The sequence below is a fragment of the Cervus canadensis genome, chromosome 4 (assembly GCF_019320065.1).
Source record: "Cervus canadensis isolate Bull #8, Minnesota chromosome 4, ASM1932006v1, whole genome shotgun sequence".
Lineage (NCBI taxonomy): Eukaryota > Metazoa > Chordata > Mammalia > Artiodactyla > Cervidae > Cervus > Cervus canadensis.
This window is the reverse complement of record NC_057389.1, coordinates 16,385,255-16,412,998: the sequence shown is the minus strand read 5'-3', so window position 1 is coordinate 16,412,998 and position 27,744 is coordinate 16,385,255. Positions and strand designations below refer to the sequence as shown.

Genomic DNA, 27,744 nt, shown 5'->3' with positions numbered 1-27,744 from the left:
TCCATTTCATCCTATTTTATTCCTTTTTACTACTTCTTTTTATTCTTTTTTACTACTTTTTCTTGGAAGGACTGATGTTGAAGCTGAAGCTCCAATATTTTGGCCACCTGATGTGAAGAGCTGACTCATTTGAAAAGACCCTGATGTTGGGAAGGATTGAAGGCAGGAGGAAAAGGGGACGACTGAGGATGAGACGGTTGGATGCCATCACCGACTCAATGGACATGGGTTTGGGTAGACTCCAGGAGTTGGTGATGGACAGGGAGGACTGGCGTACTGCGGTTCATGGGGTCGCAAAGAGTCAGACATGACTGAGCGACTGAACTGAACTGAACTGAACTACTTCTTTCTTTTAACGTTGCCCATAGGCTCTAAATTGATTACAGCACCTGCATTTTGGCTTAGAGATTTTTAGATTAAACAGACTTTGTGGTTATTTTGTAGAACCATCTGCACAGATATGACTGATAAATCCAGAAGATATATTCTTTGAGAAAGGGTATAAAAAAAAAAAGCAGAAAAATTAAAGATTGGCTTGGGAACCATTGATGGGGGTAAGGAGAGGACAAATAAGAAAGCTGGGTCATAGGATGGAAAAAACTAGTACCAAAGAGGACAGTGTTGCCAGAAGGAAGGGAATCAACGAAAGCTCTTTTTAATTCACGTCTTCGCCACTACTGCAGAGGTTCTCCAAGTGTACTCGAGGACACTAATTTAACTAGAATCACGTTGGCCATTTGTTAAAAATTCAAACACCTAGGTGGGCCTCATCCCGGGCCTAGTGAACTGAACTTCCTGGGTGTGTGTCCCAGAATTGACAATTTAAAAGATTCCCAGGATATTCTTTTCACCGACTATTTTTATCTCAGTGCCTTCCACAAATGAGATTTCAAACTGGTACTTTTCAGGAAAGGCAGTCTCCCTTCACATGTTAGATGTAGTCTTAAATAGCTGTGGAGTGAGTACCTGCACACCAAATCATTATTCCCCTAAACACTACCATGATTAACTGTATGTACGACTTCAGAATAATGTCCAAAAGAAAACAAACAGCTTCTGAAGTATTCAGCCTTTGAATAGACACTTTATTCTGACTGTTCTGTATTACTTATCCAAGGGGTTGGCCAAATGGGCATACAAGCTTCATTCATTAGTTTTATTTAGTTTAAGAACATATACTATATTTAAAAATTCACTAAGCCGTTACATGTTTTGTTTTGACTTTGAATTGAGTGCATTGGACTTCACTAGTTAAGTACCACAGTGAAGTGGTGTTTAGGAGAACTCAAAGGCAGGAAGTGCTGCAAGGAGAAAGTTTGCAGAAAATACAAAAACTAAAATTTATGATTTGGACTCTAACAGCAAAGATGTCCCTTTACATGGTAAGCCCTGCCAACAAAAATATTTGTCAGTTTATTACCAAATATGAGATGAGACTCTATTCTCCTCTTTAAGATGGGAATCATAACTAACAACAACCACAGCAGAAAACATTTATCACTTATACCAGGTTCTGTTTTAAAACCTTTCCACGGATTAACTTGTTTCATCTTCACAACAAGCCTGTGAAGTAAGTACAATTTTAGACCTCATTCCCAGAAGATGAAGCTGAGATACGGAGAGCTGTGTGACTTTCTTAGGGTCCCACAGCTAGAAATAGGAGCTGAGGTTCACACATAGGCAGTCTGTCTAGAGTCTGCATTCAAAGGCAGTGTGTTCCAACGTGATTGTGAGAAAGTCTCAGATGAAGAAGTAGCTAGCTGCCCAGTAGAGAGAAAGACTTGCTGTTTATGGTCTAGGTTTTTTTGTTTTTTTTTTTTGGTTCTTTATACAAATGATCTCCAGGTAGCTTGGATTCCTGTTTACATTTAGTCATTTATTTTTTTACGATGCACTTTATATATAAGAGGAATACTCAAAGTAGCATATAAGATGTGATACTGGAGTGGAGTCTGAGAGTCTGCATTTCTGAAAAGTTCCCAGGTAATGGTGATACCGCCGGCTTGGAGACCACACTTGGAGTAGTGGGGGCTTAGAGTATGAGATCTGGGATAACAATGCCAGTGGTGGAATTCTAGCTCTGTTACTTACTATTTTTATAATGTTCTCCTTGTATGCCTCTACCATATCTATAAAATACTGAGATCAATACAGTCTTGTTATGAGGGTTACGTGAGATAATCCATGGATACTATTCAGAACAGTTGTTAGAATACAGAAAATACTCAATAAATACTATCTCTTAATATTATAGAAAACTATTAAAAGCATATATTGTATCATATTAGAAAGCCGTTTACAGAATTGACTGATGTAGCAAAACAACTGTTTTCCAGACAGTCACTAGAACATCACTGTACATTGAAGGACATTTAATACATTTGAGACCCAGTATCCAACTTTATTAATTACATAAATCTGAAACTGTTCTAGATGAATTTGTGTGAAGGCTTTGGCCTATGTTATTTAAAGAGATTATTTTATTTCTATGCCAGAAAGCTTTTTCTACATTGTAGGTGTGCACTGAGTTCCAACTCATTTATTTGAATAGCTTTCTTTGAATTTAAAAACAGATATTTTTGTTTTAAAAATTCATTTTAATCAAATAGAAATCAGAACTGGTATTAGTATGAACAATAATAATGACTTTAAACATTTGTTCAAGCAAGAACACTAGTATAGTTTAGATAAATTTGGACGAGTTAGCCAAATCCTTCACAGACAACTGTATACATTTTCAAACCAGTATACAATGCAGCCTAATTACCTCATGCTAGAATCACGATGGAGATATCACTCACCTAGAGCTAGACATCCTGGAATGCGAAGTCAAGTGGGCCTTAGGAAGCATCACTATGAACAAAGCTAGTGGAGGCAATGGAATTCCTATTTGGGATTTGGAATTCCTATTAGGAATTTGGAATTCCTATTAGGATTTGAGCTATTTCAAATCCTAAAAGATGATGCTATGAAAGTGCTGCACTCAATATGCCAGCAAATTTGGAAAACTCAACAGTAGCCACAGGACTGAAAAAGGTCAGTTTTCATTCCAATCCCTAAGAAAGGCAATGCCAAAGAATGTTCAACTACCGAACAATTGCATTCATCTCACACACTAGCAAAGTAATGCTCAAAATTCTCCAAGCCAGGCTTCAACAACACTTGAACCGTGAACTTCCAGATGTTCAAGCTGGTTTTAGAAAAGGCAGAGGAACCAGAGATCAAATTGCCAACATCTGTTGGATCATAGAAAAAGCAAGAGAGTTCCAGGAAAACATCTATTTCTGCTTTATTGACTATGCCAAAGCCTTTGACTGTGTGGATCACAAAAAACTGTGGAAAATTCTTCAAGAGGTGAGAATACCAGACCACCTGACCTGCCTCCTGGAAAATCTGCATGCAGGTCAGGAAGCAACAGTTAGAACTGGACACGGAACAACAGGCTGGTTCCAAATTGGGAAAGGAGTATGTCAAGTCTGTATATTGTCACCCTGTTTATTTAACTTATATGCAGAGTACATCATGTGAAATACTGTGCTGAAGGAAGCACAAGCTGGAATCAAGATTGCCAGAAGAAATATCAACATCATCAGATATGCAGATGACACCACCCTTATGACAGAAAGTGAAGAACTAAAGAGCCTCTTGATGAAAGTGCAAGAAGAGGGTGAAAAAGTTGACTTAAAGCTCAACATTCAAAAATAAGATCATGGCATCTGGTTCCATCACTTCACGGCAAATAGATGGGGAAACAATGAGAGACTTTATATTTTGGGGCCCCAAAATCACTGCAGATGATGACTGCAGCCATGAGATTAAAAGATGCTTGCTCCTTGGAAGAAAAGCTATGACCAACCTAGACAGCAAGTTAAAAAGCAGAGACATTACTTTAGCTACAAGGGTCCATCAAATCAAAGCTTTGCTTTTTCCAGTAGTCATGTATGGATGGGAGAAGGCAATGGCACCCCACTCCAGTACTATTGCCTGGAAAATCCCATGGACAGAGAAGCCTGGTAGGCTGTAGTCCATAGGGTTGCTAAGAGTCGGACACGACTGAGCGACTTCACTTTCACTTTTCACTTTCATGCATTGGAGAAGGAAATGGCAACCCACTCCAGTGTTCTTGCCTGGAGAATCCCAGGGACGGGGAACCTGGTGGGCTGCCATCTATGGGGTCGCACAGAGTCGGACATGACTGAAGCGACTTAGCAGCAGCAGCAGCATGGATGGGTGTGAGAGTTGGACTATAAAGAAAGCTCAACACCAAAGAACTGATGCTTTTGAACTGTGGTGTTGGAGAAGACTCTTGAGGGTCCCTTGAACTGCAAGGAGATCCAACCAGTCCATCCTAAAGGAAGTCAGTCCTGAATATTCATTGGAAGGACTGATGCTGAAGCTGAAACTCCAATACTTTGGCCACTTCATGCGAAGAGTTGACTCATTGGAAAAGACCCTGATGCTGTGAGGGATTGGAGGCAGGAGGAGAAGGGGACGACAGAGGATGAAGATGACTGGATGGCATCACCAACATGATGGACATGAGTTTGAGTAAGCTCCGGGAGTTGGTGATGGACAGGGAGGCCTGGCGTGCTGCAGTCCATGGGATTGCAAAGAGTCAGACCACGACTGAGGGATGGAACTGAACTGAATTGAGGAACGGTAAAAGCTGGAGAGTCAGTGAAGGTGGAGATATGAACTATGAAGTCTTATATTTGGGGTTGGCCAGTATATTTGAGTCAGTCAGAAAAGATCAATAAATAATTTGCCTCTCTTTCCACTTTTCATTTCTCTAACATGGGTGATGAAAAAGACAACTGTGAGACAGATTCTGATGTTTATTTTTCTAAATTAAAACCATATTCAGCATATGACCTGCCCAGTGAGATCATGACATACGAGAATCAAGGAAATGGGTGGAATTATTTTTCTCTCCTCTTTCCCTTCTCTCTCTCCCTGCAAAATGGAGTAAGGTAGGCTCCATGCTCCTCCTTGAATGTCCAATTGGGTACGAGAATTTTTTTTTTTTTAACATTCAACACAATGCAACAGATTTTTACTTTATATTTGCTTTCTAAACAAGTGTTAACCTTAAAAAAAATCACATTTACCCCAAAATCTGCATTAAAGTGTTTATATAAAAGGCTGGCATATGGAAAAATTCAAGGTAGAGTTACCTATACTTAATTATACTGAATAAGGATACTTCTATTGAAATAATTGTCAGGATTAACTTGTACTTTAAGTGAAAAAACAATCACCTGTGGGAATTATGTTTTTTAATATCTAGGGATGATAATCAACAAAATTGGGTGGTTTGGATTAGAGGAACAAGAACACAACCATACCAATGTCATGTTTTGTCATTTGGGTTTACAATGGTCTGAACCAAAATCCTGAAAAACTGAAATTTACCAAAATGCCTGAGCTAACTTTTTCCACTTACAAGGCAGGTAATAGCTGTATCTCAATACCAAAGAGGCAAGGAATTTCACTTCAGTGTGACCTATTTATGCCTCTCAGATTCATCATATGCATTTTTTAATGACCCCGAACCAAAGGAAATGTAGAAACCTATTTGAAAAGCTGACATTAAGGTTGTGACACCAGCGAAAACAACAAGAGAATCTAAAGTTAAACTGACACACAATCCCCAAATCAGTCTGTTACACTCCTAATTTAAAAAACAGTTACTATGTGAGAAAGTGATGGCATGTCAGACTCTGCTTTGAAACTCCTGAATTTTGTCATTTGGTGTTTGTGTCACAACCTTAATATTATTTAAATATACTTTTAATATCTATTATTTAAAAAATATCTTTGAATTGAAGATACTCTGAAGCTTTGAAGCAGCCAACCTCAAAGCACTGCATTCCTAGCATGCCACTTTTATTAGAAGTGGTGCATAAAACATTTCCTGTTGACAAATCTAATTCATTAAAAGGTGAGATGGATGCATTTTAAAATAACTAGCTGGCATCATTATCTGCAGCACCTTTTATAAATTATTCCTCTCTTCCCTTTTGACTGAACTTGTCACAGTTCTCTCTTTCAGAGTCTGAGTGTTATGCCTCATAGTCAATGCTTTCAACATGTTTAGACAAGTCATAAGTTAAACAAGCAGTGGTACTTTATTTTCTAGAAATGAGAAAGGGTAGCAGAAGTATTTACAGATAATTTCAGTCAATTCATTGATTTTTAGCTAAGGACAAGGAAAGTCAGCTAGTGGTAGTTTCATCTTACACAAAGGATTTAAAAATAAAACTATACTGTGTGAGGAACAGGGAGAATTTCAAAGAAAGGAACATAAAGAGAGACGCTGGCAGCCCTGCTGCACTATTGCGCAGAAGACTTACTTTAAAATTGAATTGTGCTTCCCCTGACATCGGAGATCAGGTACATCATAAAGCTGACAGCTGGCTGGCATGCTGCCTTCCTAAAGGAAAATGCTAACTGCATTTCTCTTAGAGGCCAAAGGAATAGAATTATAGAAGCTTTCAAGCAAACTGGGAAGATGGAGGACAAATCATTTAAAGTATGATGAAAAGCATTTCTTACCTAATTTTGTTTCAGAAGATTCTAAGAATGAGCTGGCCTTCTAATCCTAACGTAGGTGGTAACTTATTTCCTTCTGAGGTGTCAGTAGAAGAGCTGCCTTTTCGTCAGTGTCTTCAGCAGCTTTTTTCCAAAATATACAAAGCACACCTATAAAATAATTAGATATAGCTTTATCACCCACATGGAGGAGGCACAGTCACAACGTGAGTGATCTACATTGGCAGTAACAATACTATCATTACGGTAGGATATACAGACTTGATCCAAGAGATGCTAGAAACACATAAAGACATCCTGAAGTTGGGGCACCGTAAAAAAGCTTATTAACAAGTGACTCCTAGATTATTGGCACATGGATAACAGATGCACCTTAAAAATATGCACAAAGTATCCCTTTTATTATCATTGAGTTTTCAAATGTTCCTAAAGAAACGTAGATCATAGACAGTAAGGGATGGCTGCACCATATGAATCAAGCAATACCTTTCAATACAGTTACAGCTTTCTTTTTTAATTACCAGTTGCCCCAGAACTGTTTCTTAAAACCATATTTGGGACATCCCTGGAGTTCCACTGGTTAAGATTCCAAGTTTCCAATATAGGGGGCTTGGGTTTGATTTCTGGTCAGGGAACTAAGATTCCACATGCCACACAGTGAGGCCAAAATACTACAAAATAAATTTAAAAATTAAAATAAAAAAAAAATCATTTCCCCACTCTTCTAGGTTATCTTGATAAAGTAGATTCTGACTCAGTTGATCTGGGGTCAGGACCTGAGATTCTGTGTTTCTAATAACCTCCCACATAAAGTCACCAAAGAGGTGAGTCTGTAGTCTAACATTCACTAGTGAGGTTCCACCAATCTATCTGACTTTGCCTGCACCAAAATACACTGCAGTTATTCTTGTTTTTTGGCCCTCTGTCTCTCTATATAATTTTAAAATCGTTTGTCAAGTATTCTCTCCTCCCCTCAAAAATACACATAAGTTTGATTGAATTGATCAAATTGGGCACCTATAAAATCTTGTTTCCCAAAGCCACGTGTATTACATATCATTCCATTTATTGAGGTCCTACTGTACAAAATAATGCTTTACTAGTTTCCTCATGGGAGTTTTGCACATCTCTTGCTATGTTAGATGTATCCCCAGGAACATCACATTTTGAGTGTTAGTATAAATAATATCTCTTCACAAGGGCTTTTTCATGTTTTGTTTATATATGTTTATATTTGTGTAATTTTGTACATTGGTATGTTTACCCAGGATATTTGTAAAACTCTTATTACGTTTTACTGTAGCTTGATATCATGAACATTCCAAAATCTACACTTATTTATCTTGCCTTCTTAAACAGAAAAGAAAAGTCAAATAATAAGTATATTATTTAATAGAAAAAGCTATTTGATGATTTGTGATCAGCCAAAATGATCTCTTCATTAAGCTTGAAGTAAAGTCGCTCAGTCGTGTCTGACTCTTTGCGACCCCATGGACTGTAGCCTACCAGGCTCCTCTGTCCATGGGATTTTCCAGGCAAGAATACTGGAGTGGGTTGCCATTTCCTTCTCCAGGGGATCTTCCCGACCCGGGGATTGAACCCGGGTCTCCAGCACTGCAGACAGATGCTTTACCGTCTGAGCCACCAGGGAAGCCCAAGGTCAACTATAAAACTAATACGAAGAAGGTTCCAGATGTTTCTCTCAATATTTACTGATTGTTCTCACACTTCTTGCCTTTCCCTGGTATCTGAAATACAAGTGCTTAAATGTTACTAACATCTATTATCCCACGCTGATATCCAGCTAATACTTCATCAGAAACAGACAGAAACCCTCACAGGCAACTTGGCCAGTCTAGGAACTAAATTTGAGCAGAAGAGAAAATAGAGGAATTATAATGAGAGACATGGTTCAGTTTGGCTTAAGAACTAAGGGGAGATGCCAACTCTACGGAGCCATCATAGAGATACAACATATTACCTACACTCTATATCTGAAATCACAAGATTTCATGGAAAACCATAAATAACTGAAATTGCTTTCTTGATGACAATGTAAGCCTGCAGAGTGAATTGTCCTTTAATGATAACTTTCAACAGCTTGATCAAGGGAAAAAAATGAAGATTTACTTTTCTACAAACTGTCAACTTTGGTAATATTGCTTACCTGATAAAATGTAAATGTACATAGGTAAAAGAAAATGTAAACCCAAAGGTAAATGTGGGATACAGAATCAGGTAAGGAAATAAAAAGAGGCAGTAACTAAAATAATAACCACTACAGTTAAAAAAAAAACCAAAACTGTTCTCTAAAAATGGGTTCATAATCCACTAAAAAAACAACTATGAAGAAATATGGCAATGCACAACGGTATCACTGATTCAATGGACATGAGTCTGAGCAAACTCCAGAAGATTGTGAAGGACAGGGAAGCTTGGTGTGCTGCAGCCCATGGGGTCACAAAGGGTCGGAAACGACTGAGTGACTGAACACACAGAAAATCCTGAAAAGAACAGAGGAGAGCAGGACCCAAGAAGATGTGGTACGTATACACAATGGAATATTACTCAGCCATAAAAAGAAGGAAATAATGCCATTTGCAGCAACATGGATGGACCTAGAGATTATCATATTAAGTCAAAGAAAAATAATCATATCACTTACATGTGGCATCTAAAAAAATGCTACAAGTGAACTTATGCACAAAAACAGAAACAGACTCACAGAATTTGAAAACAAATCTACAGCTCCCAAAGGGGAAAGGTCGAGGTGGGGGAGAAATAAATTAGGAGTCTGGGATTAACATACACACACTACTATATACAAAGCAGAGTAGCAGGGAAGGTAGCAGGGGTGCCCCCAGAGAAAGGTCTGCCTCGTTCTGGCTTCAGCAGACTTCTAGCATAATCATGGTCACCCACCAACTCACTCTAAAGCATGGAGAAGACAATGGCACCCCTCTCTTTTCCAGTACACTTGCCTGGAAAATCCCATCGACGGAGGAGCCAGGTAGGTTGCAGGCCATGGGGTCGTGAAGAGTCGGACACAACTGAGCAACTTCACTTTCACTTTACACTTTCATGCATTGGAGAAGAAAATGGCAACCCACTCCAGTGTTCTTGCCTGGAGAATCCCAGGGACGGGGGAGCCTGGTGGGCTGCCGTCTACGGGGTCGCACAGAGTCAGACACGACTGAAGCGACGCAGCAGCAGCACTCTAAAGCAAACTGGACCATCAAATCGGTGCCATCCAAATGTAGTTTCTAGGCAGCTTTTTGACTTGCTTCTTTGTAATATGAATGCATAGCCAAGGACCATGGGGCATTTGAAGAAAATCATTTTGCTTTGTGTTCACGTCTGAAACCAACATAAAACAAAAATTTGCCCCAAAAGAATATGGAGATAAGTCAAACTATAGAGCTAGACAAGATTGACAAATACAACCATTTCAGTCACCCAGGCACCCATAAATAGACCAAAGGAAGATACTAATTTGAGAAGTATTGATATTTGAAAAACTATTCATTTTTAGGTAAGAAAACTAGGACCCTGTGGTAGTCTAGCCCAGAGGTGCTCTTACTGATATCAACCAGAATTCAGTGAGTACAGAGGTTCTTCCAGAGTGGGCAAGATCACCAGAACCAGAAAGAACTCTGCAGTGGTCAAAGGGGGCTCGGGGGAACTTGAGTGGTGGGTGATGCCAGCCTTCTGCAGCGTTTCACTGGAAGTGATGGCCTCACAAGGGGGAGCAAGAACAGAGAAGCAACAGCCCTATTAATCCAAGTTGTGTTCACTCTTGGGGCAAGCGCATTCTTGGCTATGGCTAAGAGGATGTCCAACGGAGGCCTGAGAGGAACAAAACTACCCACACGTTGCTGGGGCTGGACAATCACAGCACAGAGGAAATGGGAAAGAGTTCAGGAGAAAACAATATAAAAAAACAATATAAATTTTAAATGTATTCCTCTATCAATACAGAGATTCATGAGCAGATGACAGATGACTTACTGACTTGAAGTGTTTAGGCACATTCACTGTCTGACCATCAGCTTATCAAGCTTCACAGAAAGAGAGCGAGGCAAGTCCCAGGAAACCAAATGTAAAACTAATAACAAGAATCTCAAAAAGAAATAAAGAAAAAGTACATAAGTGGCTACCTGTCACAAGGGAAATAGATGTCACTGATTTAACTTAGGCAAATTACTAAAAAAAAAAAAACAACAACAACAAGCAAATAAAGCAGTAACAGTGAGAAAAAAAAAATCAGAATCCAGAATTGCCACAATATATGATCTAAAATATCTACTTTCCAACAAGATAGTACGAGATATACAAGGAGGGAAAAAGTGGCCAATAGAAACTGGGTATCTCTAGATATTGAATTTAAACATAGTCTTTAAAACAGAATTATAAATACATTCAATGAACCAAAGGTGACCATATTTAAAAAATAAAACGAAAGTAAGGCAATGATGAATAAAAAAAGAGAGATTCTCAATAATGAGAAAAAATGTTGGAAAACAACTAAATGGACATTTTAGACTTGAAAAGTATATTAAGTGAAAATTCGCTTTACAAACCTGACAACACATTCAAGATGACCTGAAGAATTAATGAATTTAAGAGTGCTGCGCTTAGTCACTCAGTCATACCCAACTCTACAAGTAAATGGGCTGTAGCCTGCCAGGCTCCTCTGTCCGTGGAGACTCTCTAGGCAAGAATACTGGAGTGGGTTGACATGCCCTCCTGCAGGGGATCATCTGAATACAGGGATCAAACCCAGGTCACCTGCACTGCAGGAGGATTCTTTATTGTCTGAGCCACCAGGGAAGCCCAAGAATACTGGAGCGGGTAGTCTATCCCTTCGCTAGGGGATCTTCCTGGCCTAGGAATCGAACCTGGGTCTCCTGAATTTCAGGCAGATTCTTTACCAGCTGAGCTACCAAGGAAGACCAGGGAATTTAAAATCAATTCAGCCAGTTGCTCAGTTGTGTCTGACTCTTTGTGACCCCATGGACCACAGCACCACAGCATGCCAGGCCTCCCTGTCCATGACCAACTCCCGGAGCCTGCTCAAACTCATGTACATAGAGTTGGTGATGCCATCCAACCATCTCATCCTCTGTTGTCTACTTCTCCTAACCTCAATCTTTCCCAGCAAGTCAGTTCTTCACATCAGGTGGCCAAAGTATTGGAGTTTCAGCTTCAGCTTCAGTCCTTCCAAAGAACACGCAGGACTGATTTCCTTTAGGATGGACTGGTTGGATCTCCTTGCAGTCCAAGGGACTCTCAAGAGTCTTCTCCGACACCACAGTCCAAAAGCATCAATTCTTCAGTGCTCAGCTTTCTTTATGGTCAAACTCTCACATCCATATGTGACTACTGGAAAAACCATAGCTTTAACCAGACAGGCCTTTGATAGCAAAGTAATGTCTCTGCTTTTGAATATGCTGTCTAGGTTGGCCATAGCTTTTCTTCTAAGGAGCCAGCATCTTTTAATTTCACGGCTGCAGTCACCATCTGCAGTGATTCTGGAGCCCAAGAAAATAAAGCCTCTCACTGCTTCCATTGTTTCCCCATCTATTTACCAAGTGATGGGACTGGATCCCATGATCTTCGTTTTTTGAATGTTGAGTTTAAGCCAACTTTTTCACCCTCCTCTTTCACTTTCATCAAGAGGCTCTTTAGATCATCTTCGCTTTCTGCCATAAGGGTGGTATCATCTCTGTATCTGAGGTTATTGATGCTTCTCCAGGCAATACTGATTCTAGCTTGTGCTTCATCCAGTCAAGCATCTCTCATGATGTACTCTGCATATAAGTTAAATAAGCAGGGTGACAATATACAGCCTTAACGTGCTCCTGTCCTGATTTGGAACCAGTCTGTTGTTCCATGTCCGGTTCTAACTGTTGCTTCTTGACCTGCATACAGATTTCTCAGGAGGCAGGTCAGGTGGTCTGGTATTCCCACCTCTTTAAGAATTTTCCACAGTTTGTGGTGATCCACACAGTCAAAGGCTTTGGTGTAGTCAATAAAGCAGAAGTACATGTTTTTCTGGAACTCTCTTGCTTTTTCGATGATCCAAAGGATGTTGGCAATTTGATCTCTGGTTCCTCTGCCTTTTCTAAATCCAACTTGAACATCTGGAAATTCACAGTTCACATACTGTTGAAGCCTGGCTTGGATAATTTTGAGAATAACTTTGCTAGTGTGTGAGATGAGTGCAATTGTGCAGTAGTTTGAACATTCTTAAGCATTGCCTTTCTTTGAGATTGGAATGAAAATTGACCTTTTCCAGTCCTATGGTCATGGCTGAGTTTCCCAAATTTGCTAGCATATTGAGTGCAGCACTTTCACAGCATCATCATTTAGGATTTGAAATAGCTCAGTTAGAACTCCATCACCTTTACTAACTTTGTTCCTAGTGATGTTTCCTAATGCCAACTTGACTTCACATTCCAATATGAACTTAAAAAAGATGCATATAAATAATATAATCTGAAGAACAAAGAGAAAAAAATAGTTCTTAAAGAATGAGGAAAAAAAAAAAAAGAATGAGCAAAGACTCAGACATTTTAGATAATCATACCCATATCAAAAAGCATGTAATGAGTATCTCAGAAAAAAATGGAGACAGAAAAAGGGATAGAAAAAATATATATGAAGAAATAAAGGATAAAAAATACACCAAATCTGTAAAAAAAAATTCATGTACTCATCAAAAGCTCAACAGATCCCATGCAGGACAAATGTAAAGAGAAGGATATTCAGACATAAAAAAACCATTGATGGACAAAGATAAACAGAAAAATCTTAAAAGCAGCAAGAGAAAAGTAAATGCTCACATATATGTGAGCATCAATGAAACAATGGAGACCAGAAGTCAGTGAAATGAGAAATTCAGAATGCTGAAAGAAAAAACTGTCCACTAAGTATACTATATTGAGAATAATTACCTTAAAATTGAAGGCAAAATAGAGCCATCACTTTAAAACTGAAGATAAAATAAAGGCTAAGAATGTGTTGCTAACAGAGCTGTCTAATAAAATATAAAGGGAAATCCTTCAAGCTGAAAGGAATTGACATCAGATGGTAACCTAAATCCAGAGTAATAAACAGAGTTCCAGAAATGGCAAAATGTGGGCTAATATAAAGACTCTCTAAAATGTAACCTCATTTCTTTTAATTGAACTCTTTAAAAGACATAACTTGCATAAAGCAATAACTATAATAATGCATTGTTTATTTTAAAACATGTAGAGATGTAATACACATGATAATAATAGAAACAGGAAATAGGAATAAAACTATGCTGGAACAAAGTTTCTCTCTTTTATGAAAATTTAGTTGATATTAACTGCTTAGGCTTGTTCTGGTAAATTAAGATGCAGATTATATTCTCTAGTGCAAACATTAAGAAAATAACTTTTTAAAAGGTAAAGTTTCACTAGAAATTAAAATGTGACTATATTAAAAATATGAATCTAATACAAAAGAAGGCAACCAAGGTAGAGGAAAGAAATAAGAAAGACGAGTTACATAAGACAAAGTAAGATGGAAAATGTAAACTGATCACATCCACAAGTACACTAAATATAAAAGGTCTAAACACCTCCATTAAAAGGCAGAAATTGTTAGACTAGATAAAAAAGGAAGATGCGACCATGTATCATCTATAACAGACATGTTTTTCACTCAAAGACAATAAATAAATTAAAAGTTAAGAGATGGAAAAGATAAGCCATGGAAACAGTAAGCATGAGTTGGAATTACTAAAATTAGACAAAATAAGCTTCAAGAAATAGTATTTGATAAAAATGGATAGAAAAGCGTCAATACATTAGAAAGATACTATATTCACAAATATATATGCACCTAAAGGGCTTTCCTGGTGGCTCAGCAGTAAAGAATCAGCCTGCAATGCAGGAGCCACAGGAGCCGTGGATTCAATCCCTGGGTAGGGAAGACCCCCTGGAGGAGAGCATGGCAATCCACTCCAGTATTCTTGCGGGAAAATCCCATGGACAGAGGAGCCTGGAAGGCATAGATAGGGCTGCAAAGAATCAGACACAACTGAAGTGACTTAGCACGCATGCAACTAAAACAGCACCTCAAAATCAATGGAGCAAAAAATGAGAGAATTGAAAAGAAATTTGAGACTATTTGAGAATTATAATTATATACTTACATCCCCTGCACTCAGTAATTGATGGAATTAAACAGAAAATCAGCCAAAGTACAAAGATCTGAATGCTATCAATCTATGCAACCTAATTCCTACATATAGACCACTCCACTCAATGACAGCAGAATACACAATTTTTTCCAAAGGTCAATTTTTTTTTTCAAAAATAGATCATATTCCAGGTCAGAAACAAGTCCCAATAAATTTAAAAGCTATAAGATCATAAAAGGTATGTTCTAAAAGTACAACAGAATTAAATCAGAAATCAATAGCATTAAAAAAATCTTAGAAAACTCCTAATATTTGAAAATTAAAGAACATTTAAGTAACAAGTCAAAAAGGAATCACAGAAGATCTCAGAAAGTATTGTTTATTAAGTGATAGTGGAAACACAATGTGTCACATTTTATGAGACACACAAAAAGCTGTAGAAGGAAATCTATAGCTTTAAACACACATCAAAAAAGGGACTTCCCTGGTGGTAAAATGGTTAACATCTACCCGCCAATGCAGGGGACATGGGTCTGATCCCTGGTCCAAGAAGACTCCACATGTCAAAGGGGCAACGAAGGCTGCAAGCCGCAACTACTGAACCCTGCATGCCCTAGAGCCTGTGCTCTGCAACAAAAGAAGCCACCGTAATGAGAAGCCTGAACGGGCAACTAGAGGGTAGCCCCCACTCGCCACAACTAAAGAAGGCCTACGCACAGCAACGAAGACCCTCCACAGCCGAAAGCAAACAAATAAATAAACACGAAGAAAGGTCTCAGCCAAGCAGCTTCAGATTCAGTCTCAGGGGACTTCCCTGGTGGTCCAGTGGCTACGACTCTGCACTCCAAATGCAGGGGGGCCCAGGTTCGATCCTTGATCAGGGAACGAGATCCCACATGCTGCAACTAAAGCACCTGCATACCACAATGAAGATTCGGTGCAGTCAAAAAATAAAAACATTCAGTCTTAGGACACTAGAAGAAGAAGAGCAAACCACATGCAAAGTAAGGAGAAGGGCAACATAAAAGATTACAGCAGAAATAAACGATATAGAAAAGAGAAAAGCAGTAGACAACAAAAGTCAAAATTGATTTTTGAAAATGTTAACAAAACTGCAAATACTTAGCTAGACTAAGCAAGAAAAAAAAGAAAAAGAGCACAAATCACCAAAATAATGAATGAAAAAGATAGCACCGCTGGTCATACAGAAACAGAAAAGACTGTAATACAACACAGTGAACAACTTAATGCCGAAAAGTAGACACACAGATGAAATGGACACATTTTTAGAGAGATATAAATTATCAAAACCAAATTAAGAAGAAATGCAAAAATTGAGCAGATCTAAAACAGTAAAGAGATTCAATCAGTAATTCAAAATCTTCCCACAAGGAAAAGCAAAGACCAAAGGTCTTTACTGGTGAATTCTATGAAATAAAAAAATAAAATAATACCAACATTTCACAAGCTCATTTAAAAAACAGAGGAAAGAAATCTTTCTCATTCTATGATGACAGTATTACCCTAAAAACAAAGCCAAACAAACACATCAGCAGAAAATGAAACTGCAGACTAAATAATTATATTAGAAAGATCTAAAATCAATATCATAACCTTCAACTGTAAGAAACTAGAAAAAGAAGAACAAGCTAAACCTAAAGCAAGCAGAAGGAAGAAAATAAAAAGAGAATAGGAAAAAATAGAGAAAATCAGGGAAACTAAAGACTATTTGAAAAAATGAACAGAACTGATAAAGCGTTAGTTAGATACACACATATAAATACTCACATACTGTACAAACACACACACAGAAAAGAGAGGTAAGATTGAAATTACTAATATCAGGAATGAAAGGAGGAACATTATTACTAAACTTACAGAAATAAAGAGATTATGAGGGGATACAATAAACAGGGTTCATTGTCAAATTTTATAACCTAGATGAAATGGACAAATCCTAAAAAGACATGAAGCTCTAAAAGGCCTGGAGACTAAAAAATATGAAAGGACCTATAGGAAGAAAGCAGATTAAATTAACAATCAAAATACTTTCACACAAAGATAAGCACACATCAGATGGTTTAACTGGTGAATCTACCAAAAATTAATATTCCCTGGTAGCTCAGCTGGTAAAGAACCTGCCTTCAATGCAGGAGACTCTAATTCAATTCCTAGGTCGGGAAGATCCCCTGGAGAAGGCAATGGCTACCCACTCCAGTATTCTGGCGTGCAGAAGTCCATGGTCAGAGGAGCCAGGCAGGTTACAGTCCATGGGATCAGAAAGAGTTGGACACGACTGAGTGACTTTCACACACTTCACAAATCCGCCCAAAAACAGAAGAGGAGGGAGCCCTTCTCAACTTATGCTCTAAGGCCAGCATTACCTTGATACTAAAACCAGACAAAATCACTCAAGAATAAAAACTATAGATCAACATCCCTTATAAATATATAGACTAAAATACTTGGCAAAATATTAACAAATTGAATCCAGTAACATACAAAAGTACTTTACGCCATGGCTAAGCACCATTCCCCCGAGAGACGCTCAAAAGGCTCAAACAAACCTTGTGTGCACCTAGAGGACCCAGAGACCCCACAGAGACCGAGCCAGAACTGTGTCTGAGTGTCTCCTGAGGAGGTACGGGTCAGCAGTGGGCAGGGGCAGGGGTTCTGGGTGCAGCAGACCTGGGTATGGCATAAGCCCTCTTGGAGGAGGTCACAATTAACCCCACCACAGAGCTGCCAAAACTTACACAGGACTGGGAAACAGACTCTTGGAAGGCACAAACAGAAACTTGTGCACATCAGGACCCAGCAGAAAGGAGCAGTGACCCAAAAGACCCTTACCCAGACTTGCCCATGAGTGTCCAGGAGTCTCCGGCAGGGGCGTGGGTCAGAGGTGGCCTGCTGCAGGATTAGGGGCACCACATGCAGCAGTGCATGGATGGGCCCTTTAGAAGGAGGTCCCCATGATTTTCATTACCTCCACCTTAGTTTGGCACCAGGTAAATAACAGGGAGGGAACAGAGCTCCACCCATCAACAGAAAATTGCACTAAAGATTTACTGAGCATGGCCCCACCAATCAGAACAAGACCCAGTTTCCCATCAGGAAACTGACTCAGTCAGTCTCTCCCATCAGGAAGCTTACATAAGCCTCTTATCTTTCTCCATCAGGGGGCAGACAGACTGAAAACCACAATCACAGAAGACTAACCAATCTGATCACATGGACCACAGCCTTGTCTAACTCTGAAACTATGAGCCATGCCATGTAGGGCCACCCAAGACGGACGGCTCACGGTGGAGAGTTCTGACAAAATGTGGCCCACTGCAGAAGGGAACGGAGAAGGCAATGGCACCCCACTCCAGTACTCTTGCCTGGAAAATCCCACGGGCGGAGGAGCCTGGGAGGCCGCAGTCCATGGGGCCGCAAAGAGTTGAACACGACTGAGCGACTTCACTTTCCCTTTTCACTTGCATGCGTTGGAGAAGGAAATGGCAGCCCACTCCAGTGTTCTTGCCTGGAGAATCCCAGGGACGGAGGAGCCTGGTGGCCTGCCGTCTATGGGGTCGCACAGAGTTGGACACGACTGAAGCGACGTAGCAGCAGCAGCAGGGAATGGCAAACCACTTCAGTATACTTGCCTTGAGAACCCCATGAACAGTTTGAAAAGGCAAAAAAATAGGACATTGAAAGATGAATTCCCCAGGTAAGAAGGTGTCCAATATGCTACTGGAGATTAGTGGAGAAATAACTCCAGAAAGAATGAAGAGACGGAGCCAAAGCAAAAACAACACCCAGTTGAGGATGTGACTGGTGACAGAAGCAAAGTCCAATGCTGTAAAGAGCAATATTGCATAGGAACCTAGAATGTTAGGTCCATGAATCAAGGCAAATTGGAAGTGGTCAAACAGGAGATGGCAAGAGTGAGCGTCAACAATTTTAGAAGTCAGCCAATTAAAATGGACTGGAATGGGTGAATTTAACTCAGATGACCATTATATCTACCACTGTGGGCAAGAAACCCTTAGAAGAAATGGAGTAGTCGCGATAGTCAACAAGAGTCTGAAATGCAGTACTTGTATGCAATCTCAAAAACGACAGAATGATCTCTGTTCATTTCCAAGGCAAACCATTCAGTGTCACAATAATCCAGCCTATGCCCCGACCAGTTGCTGAAGAAGCTGAAGTTGAAGAGTTCTATGAAAACCTACAAGACCTGGTAAAACTAACACCAAAAAAAGATGTTCTTTTAACCAGCGGGGACTGGAATGCCAAAGTAGGAAATCAAGAGATACCTGGAGTAAGAGGAGAGTTTGGCCTCGGAGTACAAAATGAAGTGGGGCAACGGCTAACAGTTTTGTCAAGAGAACGCACTGGTCATAGCAAACACACTCTTCCAACAACACAAAAGGCGACTCTACACATGACCATCACCAGATGGTCAATACCAAGATCATATTGATCATATTCTTTGCAGCCAAAGATGGAGAAGTTCTATACAGTCAGCAAAAACAACCAGGAGCAGACTGTGGCTCAGACCATGAACTCCTTATTGCCAAACTGCCAAATTTCAGACTGAAATAGAAGAAAGTGGGGAAAACCACTAGACCATTCAGGTATCACCTAAATCAAATCCTTTATGATTATACAGTAGAAGTGAGAAATAAATTCAAGGGATTAGATCTGATAGACAGAGTGCCTGAAGAACTATGGACGGTAGTTCATGACATTGTACAGGAAGCAGTGATCAAGACCATCCCCAAGAAAAAGAAACACAAAAAGGCAAAATGGTTGTCTGAGGAGGTGTTGCAAATAGCTGGGAAGAGAAGAGAAGCGAAAGGCAAAGGAGAAGAGGAAAGATAATTCCCATTTGAATGCAGAGTTCCAAAGAACAGCAAGGAGAGATAAGAAAGTCTTCCTCAGTGATCAATGCAAAGAAATAGAGGAAAACAACAGAGTGGGAAAGACTGGAGATGGAAATGGCAACCCACTCCAGTATTCTTGCCTGGAGAATCCCAGAGACGGAGAAGCCTGGTGGGCTGCCATCTATGGGGTGGCACAGGGCCGGACATGACTGAAGTGACTTAGCAGCAGCAGCAGCGATCTCTTCAAGAAAATTAAGAGATATCAAGGGAATGTTTCATGCAAAGATGGGCACAATAAAGGACAGAAATAGTATGTACCTAACAGAAGCAGAAGAGATTAAGAAGAGGTGGCAAGAATACACAAAAGATCATCATGACCCAGATAATAACAATGGTGTGATCACTCACCTAGAGCCAGACATCCTAGAATGCAAAGTCAGTGAGAAGCATCACTACGAACAAAGCTAGTGGAGGTGATAGAATTCCAGTTGAGCTATTTCAAATCCTAAAAGATAATGCCATGAAAGTGCTGCACTCAATACACCAGCAAATTTGGAAAACTCTTGAGTGGCCACAAGACTGGAAAAGCTCAGCTTTCAATCCAATCTCAAAGAAAGGCAATGCCAAAGAATGCTCAAACTACCACACGATTACACTCATCTCACCTGCCAGCAAAGTAAGGCTCAAAATTCTCCAAGCAAGGCTTCAACAGTATGTGTGCTGTGAACTTCCAGATGGTCAAGCTGGATTTAGAAAAGGCAGAAGAAGCAGAGATCAAATTGCCAACATCCACTGGATCACTGAAAAAGCGAGAGAGTTCCAGAAAACATCTACTTCTGCTTTATTGACTACCCCAAAGCCCCTGACTGTGTAGATCACAACAAACTGTGGAAAATTCTTCAAGAGATGGGAATACCAGACCACCTGACCTGCCTCCTGAGAAATCTGTATGCAGGTCAAGAAGCAACAGTTAGAACTGGACACGGAACAACAGACCGGTTCCAAATCAGGAAAGGAGAACGTTAAGGCTGTATATTGTCACCCTGCTTATTTAACTTATATGCGGAGCACATCATGAGAAATCCTTGACTGGATGAAGCACAAGCTGGAATCAAGATTGCCAGAAGAAATATCAATAACCTCTCATATGCAGATGACACCACACTTATAGCAGAAAGCAAAGAAAAATAAAGAGGCTCTTGATGAAAGTGAAAAAGGAGAGTGAAAAAGTTGGCTTAAAACTCAACATTCAGAAAACTAAGATCATGGCATCTGGTCCCATCACTTCATGGCAAGTAGATGGGGAAACAATGGAAACAGTGACACACATTATATTTGGGGGCTCTAAAATCATTGCAGATGGTGACTGCAGCCATGAAATTAAAAGACACTTGCTCCTTGGAAGAAAAGTTATGACCAACCCAGACAGCATATTACAAAGCAGAGACATTACTCTGCCAACAAATGTCCATCTAGTCAAAGCTATGGTTTTTCCAGTAGTCATGTATGGATGTGAGAGTTGGACCATAAAGAAAGCTGAGTGCCAAAGAATTGATGCTTTTGAATTGTGGTGTAGGAGAAGACTCTTGAGAGTCCCTTGGACTGCAAGGAGATCCAACCAGTCCATCCTAAAGGAAATCAGTCCTAAATATTCATTGGAAGGACTAATGCTGAAGCTGAAACTCCAATACTTTGGCCACCTGATGTGAAGAACTGACTCACTGGAAAAGACCCTGATACTGGGAAAGATTGAAGGCGGGAGGAGAAGGGGACGACAGAGGATGAGATGGTTGGATGGCATCACCGACTCAATGGACATGAGTTTGTGTAAGATCTGGGAGTTGGTAATGGACAGGGAAGCCTGGCGTGCTGCAGTCCATGAGGTCACTAAGAGCTGGACATGACTGAGTGACTGAACTGAACTGAAGTGGCATTTGTCCCAGGAATGTAAGGTTGAAGTTACACATTGGAAAATGAACCATTGTAATATACCTCATTAATAGAATATAGGACAAAAACTACATGGTGACCTAAAATAGATACAGAGAAGAATGTGTCAAAATCCAACACTCTTTCATGATAAAAAAACATTCAACAAATTAGGAGTAGAAGGGAATTTCTTCAACTTGATAAAAGACATCAACAAAAACCCCACAGCTAACTTCATACTTAATGGGGAAAAACTGAAAGCTCTGCCCTGAAAATCAGGAACAATACAAGTGTGCCCATTTTTTACCACTTCTATTTAACACTGATTGCGCTAGAGGTTCTAACCAGGATAATTAGGTAAGAAAAGTAAATAAAAGGTATCCAGACTGCAAAGAAGGAGGATTATCTCTACTTAGAGAAGACATGATCTTGTATGTAAGAAATTGTAAGAAATTCTAAAACCAACCCAAGGTACTTCCCTGGTGGTCCAGTGGTTAAGAATCCACCTGTCTATGCAGGGGACATGGATTTGATCCCTGGTCCAGGAAGATTCCACACGCCTTGGTGCAACTAAGCCTGTGCACTACAACTAATGAAACCCACACGCACTAGAGCTGGTGCTCTGCAAGAAGAGAAGCCACCACAATGAGAAGCCCATGCACTGCAATTAGCGAACAGTCCCCGCTTGGTGCAACTACAGAAAGCCCTCACACAGCAACGAAGACCCAGTACAGTCAAAAATAAGTTAAAATAAAACCTTTAAAGAAAACCGCAAAACTACCGGAGCTAATAAAGATATTCAACAAAGGTTGCACAAGATTAACAAACAGAAACAAATTATATTTTTATATGCTAGCACTTAACAATTTTGAAATTAGGAAAGAAATAGAAAAAAAAATATTTAGAAAAATAGTTAACTAAAGAAGTGCAAGACCTATCCACTGAAAAGTGTGAAACATCACTGGAAGGGACTGTATTAGATTTAAGTACATGAAAGGTCCATTGTTTATGGATTGAAAAATTTAATATTATTAAACTGGCAATACTTCCCAAATTACTCTACAGATTCAGTGCAATCTCTATCAAAATGCCAGCTGCCTATTTTGCAGATACTAACAAACTGATCATAAAATTCATGCTGGATATACAAGGGACAGCCAAAAAAATCTTGAAAAAGAAGAATGAAGTCAGAGAACTCACATTTCCGACCTTCTAAACTTATTACAGAGCTACAGTAATCAAGATTGTGTGATAGGATAAGCATAAAGAGAGATGTAATCAATGGAAGAGAACCAAGAGTCCAAAAATCAATCCATAGAATGTTCAATCGATTTTTGACGAGGATTTCAAGAAAACTCAATAGAAAAAGATTAGTCTTTTCAAGAAAAATTGCTGAGACAACTGAATACCAACATGTAAAAGAGTGAAGTCAAATTCATCAAAAGATATACAAAAATTAACTCAAAATCAATCAAAGACCTAAACATATGTACAATTTTTAGAGGAAATCATGGGTGTAAAATCAAAAATATCTGTGCTTCAAATAACAAGATCAATAAAGTGAAAAGACAACCTACAGAGTGGGAGAAAATATTAGCAAATCAAATATCTGATAAAGAGATAGTATCCCAGAATCTATAAAGAACTACTATAGCTTAAGAATAAAATGACAAGCAATTCACTTTGAAAATGACAAAGGATTTGAATAGACATGTCCAAAAGAGATAGACATATGTCCAGTAAGTATAAAAAATGATGCTAAGCATCATTAATTATTAGATAAACATAAATTGGGACCACAAGAGGTACCATTTCATAGCTCAGTAGAACAGCTGAAATCAAAAGACAGACAGTAACATGAATTGGAGAGAATGTGGAAAAACAACCCATCATATGCTACTAATGAGATTGTAAAGGTCCCTCCTCCACCCTTCTCAATGGGGTATTTTCCCTTGCATTTTGTAATTATTCTTGTGATCTCTCTCACTAGACAGAAGCATCTGAAGACTAGAATTAGGTCTCTTCCCCTCACTTGAGTACATCAGTGAGGGCAGCTGTCATTCTGTACTCTGCAATCATTGATTTCCTTACCTCTCTCGACCACTGGGGGCTTCACTGGTGGCAGAGTGGTAAAGAATTTACCTGTCAGTGCAGGAGGCACAGATTTGATCCCTGTGTTAGGAAGATCCCCTGGAGAAGGAAATGGCAACCCGCTCCAGTATTCTTGCCAGGGAAATCCCATGGACAGAGAAAGGAGTCTGGAGGGCAACAATCCATGGGTTGCAAAGGAGTCGGACGTGATTTAGTGACTAAACAACAACTCAACCACTCGACTATAATCCTCTTAAGACAGAGACTGTGCTTTCTTTATTTTTGCATCCTAGCACCCAGCCTGGGCTTCCCAAGTGTCTCAGCAATAAAGAAAGAGAAGTGAAGTTGCTCAGCCGTGTCCGACTCTCTGCGACCCCATGGACTGTAGCCTACCACGCTCCTCCATCCATGGGATTTTCCAGGCAAGAGTACTGGAGTGGGTTGCCATTTCCTTCTCCAGAGGAATCTTCCTGACCCAGGGATCGAATCCGGGTCTCCCGCATTGTAGGCAGACGATTTACCATCTTAGCCACCAGGGAAGCCCCAGCAATAAAGAATCTGCCTGCAATGCAGGAGATGAGGGAGACACAGGTTCAATCCCTAGGTCAGGAAGATCCTTTGGAGGAGGAAATGGCAACTCACTCCAGTATTCAATGACTGGAGAATCTCATGGACAGAGGTAGCCTGGCGGGTTACCTCTGCAGTCCATTGGGTTGCAGAGTTGGACACGACTGAGCAGAGGTGGACACAACTGAGCAACTAAACAACCACAACAAAGTACCTAGCTTAGCAGTTGATATGCAGAAAGTACAAGAGAAAAAGTTAAATAAGAGATTACTAAGCATGGTATACAGATCCCTGGTGGGGACCCAATATCCTTCCAGAGGGTTTACAAGATAAAAACTATTTTCATAGTAATATGACATTATAAACCATTTCACTACATTGACATTTGTACTAAATGCCAAAGCAACCATGCCTAAACACAACTTATAACCCCCAAGTTGTATTAGTTGTACTCGCTTTCTGTTTCTACTGTAGTAAGTTGCCACAGATTTATTGTTTTAAAACCCCACAAAGTTACTATCTTATACTTTTCTAGGTTAAAGACCATTTGAGGGTATCACGAGGCTAAAACCATATGGTCAGCAAAGCTACATTCCTTTCTGGGGGCTCTGAAGACTCCCCTGTTTCCTTACATTTTTCTAGCTTCTAAAGACTGCTCTCATTCCTCAGCTGGTGGCACATTTTCCCCATTTTCTAGTAAATATGTGAGTACTTTTCATATTTCATCACTCTGAATTACTCTTCGGCCTCCTTCTTTTAGGGCTTCCTTGGTTGCTCAGACAGTAAAGAATTCGCCTACAATGCAAGAGACCTGGGTTCAGTCCCTGGGTTGGGAGGATTACCTGAAGAAGAGAATGACTACCCACTCCAGTATTCTTGCCTGGAGAATCTCATGGACGGAGGAGTCTGGTGGGCTATATAGTCCATGGGGTTGCAAAGAGTCAGACACAACTGAAGCAACCAAGACTTTCACTTTTGCTATTGTTCTTTCACTTTTGAGAACAGCTGTGATTACACTGTACCCATTTGCTACTGATTTGACAATCTTGCTATTTTAAAGTAAACTGATTAGCAACTTTAAGTCCCCTTTGCTATTCACAGGTTCTAGGGATTATAATGTAGGCATTTCTAGAGGGCCATTATCCTGTGCAACACTATAGTCAAATTTTTCACCATCACAGAGTAAAAAAATAATGGTAGGTTCACTTAATAATGAGCTTGATGAGGTACTAAAAATTAGTAATTTCATTCACTCAATTTTTGAATACACCACACATTTTCTCAAAATTAATCAAACTGAGCTGTCATTTCAAGAAAAGTATTAGGTGGCATTTGTTGCCATTGAATTCCATGGACGGAGGAGCTTGGCAGGCTACAGTCCATGGGGTTGCAAAGAGTCAGACACAATGAGAGACTAACATACACACATTTGTTGCCAAGGATAAAATAAGAATTTTCAAAGCAAAAACAAAATCCTGGAAAACTTTAAACTCTCAGTTGAACAGTTTTGCAATATGATTTTCCTGAAGAGATTGCTGGTGATGTTAACAACTGGGATTTTGTTGAAATTGTATAGTTCAGTTCAGTCGTTCAATCGTGTCCGACTCTTTTCGACCCCATGGAGTGCAGCACGTTGATACAGAAAGCTTAGCTTCCCCGGACACTGGAGCTGAATAAAATCTCAGAGACAGAGTTTTGGATGAGGTATAAAAGGAAAGCTTTATTACTTTGCCGGGCAATGGAGGCCACAGTGGGCTAATGCCAAGACAGTGAGAAGTTTTACAGTAACTGTTCAAAGAGGGAGTGATCAGCTCATGCACAGTCTTCTCATGGGTAGGTGTTGAGGCGAATAGGAATCAGCATCATCAAACTCCAGGTCCAAATGGATAGTAGTCTACATGCTGTGGGTGGCATAGCATCACTTATCGTTAACTTCTCCCACTGGAGGGGGCTTCAGTATCTGCAAAACATCTCAAAGATATTGCTGTGTGTATCCGCTGATGGGGAAACAGGAGCTTGCCCCAGGGCTGCTCTTGACCGTTTCTTTCTCCCTGGTCTCACATCGCTCCTTTTCCTAATTAACACTGCCTGAATCTGCCCACTGGACCTCAGGGTAGCTCATGGAGGCTGAATGAAGGCTGTTTCCTATAATCAGAAAAACACAAAAGGGGGGGACACAAAAGGGCTTTTGCCTAGAAGCCCTACAGGGCCCTGCTCGGTATCAGCATATGAAGTACATAACGATTTGGAAGTCAAACATACCTCAATGAATCAGTACTTTCCACATGGCCAATGCATTATGGAACAAAAGCCTGTGTTTGTAAAAGATTCATTCAACGTGCAAGATAGACCAAGGCAGTTTAAAGTAAGAGTATAAAAGTTTCACTGACATGATTTCAGATTCTACATTGCAATTAAACTTTAAGAAACTACTGATAGAGGAAGAATAGGATAGTTAACACAGGTAGTTGTAGAAGTCTCAGTAGAGGATTATAGATAGTGAGGGAAACTTAGGGAACTTTGGGAGACCACTGTAAGTTAATGACTGCTCCAAAAAGCTATCAAAGGTCAAGGAACAAAGCAGGCTTGCTCATCTGTGAAGCCATAAATAAAAGCACGATAGGCCCCAGGTAATCAGGTGCAAGAAAAAATGTTACCACCTTTCTACTGATTTGAACAAGTACTTTGACAGTCCTAGGGTCACACACTTTCCTGCAGATACAAAGGAGGAGCTAGTGGTATAAGCCTGACATCTATTCAAGAATAAGGAAGAAGATGATCCTTGGGCCAGAGCCCCTTGCTTGCTTGCACAAGCATCTGAAATTAATAAATCTATTTCTTGCCTATCACTTTGCCTCTCACCTAATTCCTTCTGCGCTAAGACACACAACTCCGGGAGATAATGATAAAAAGGTAAGCTGGGGTGCTGCAGTCCATGGGGTCGCAAAGAATCAGACAAGACAGAACAACTGAACAACAAGACACAAAGAATCTGACCCTCAAGAAGTCCAGACACCAGGTGAGTGATTCTAATCCAAAGACTGTTGGTTCAAGTCCCAATCTGAGGTGCAGGGTTTCACTACCACTTGTCAAGGTTTGGTCTAAGATCAGAGAAAAATATTCACCGTTATCTCAAAAGACCATTAAACACTCCTTTTTTCCCAACTACATCTGTATAAGGTTAGATTTTGTTTACTCACTTAAACCAAATCAACATATCACAAAAGAACGGAATACAGAAGCAGATCTGAGATTTCAGTACTATTAAAGAGATATTAAAGTCAGATATTGGGAGGAGCCAAGATGGCGGAGGAGTAGGACCGGGAGACCACTTTCTCTCCTACAAATTCATCAAAAGAATAACTGAACTCAGAGCAAACTTCGCAAAACAACTTCTGATCACTAGCTGAAGTCATCAGGTGCCCAGAAAAGCAGCCCATTCTCTTCAAAAGGAGGTAGGACAAAATATAAAAGATAAAAAGTGAGACAAAAGAGCTAAGGACGGAGATCCGTCCCGGGAAGGGAGTCTTAGGCGGCATTGCTTGGGGTAGGGTC

General features: G+C 39.9%; 1 protein-coding gene across 2 annotated transcripts in view; it reads right to left on the bottom strand.

The window, feature by feature from the left end:
- Positions 1 to 27,744, bottom strand: part of KIAA0825 (KIAA0825 ortholog) — a 436,774-nt gene that overhangs the window by 395,505 nt on the left and 13,525 nt on the right. For both annotated transcript variants that reach the window (XM_043464654.1, XM_043464655.1), the window contains exon 2: positions 6,556 to 6,702. The gene's annotated coding sequence lies outside the window, so the exon portion shown is untranslated. The remainder of the gene's footprint in view (positions 1 to 6,555; positions 6,703 to 27,744) is intronic.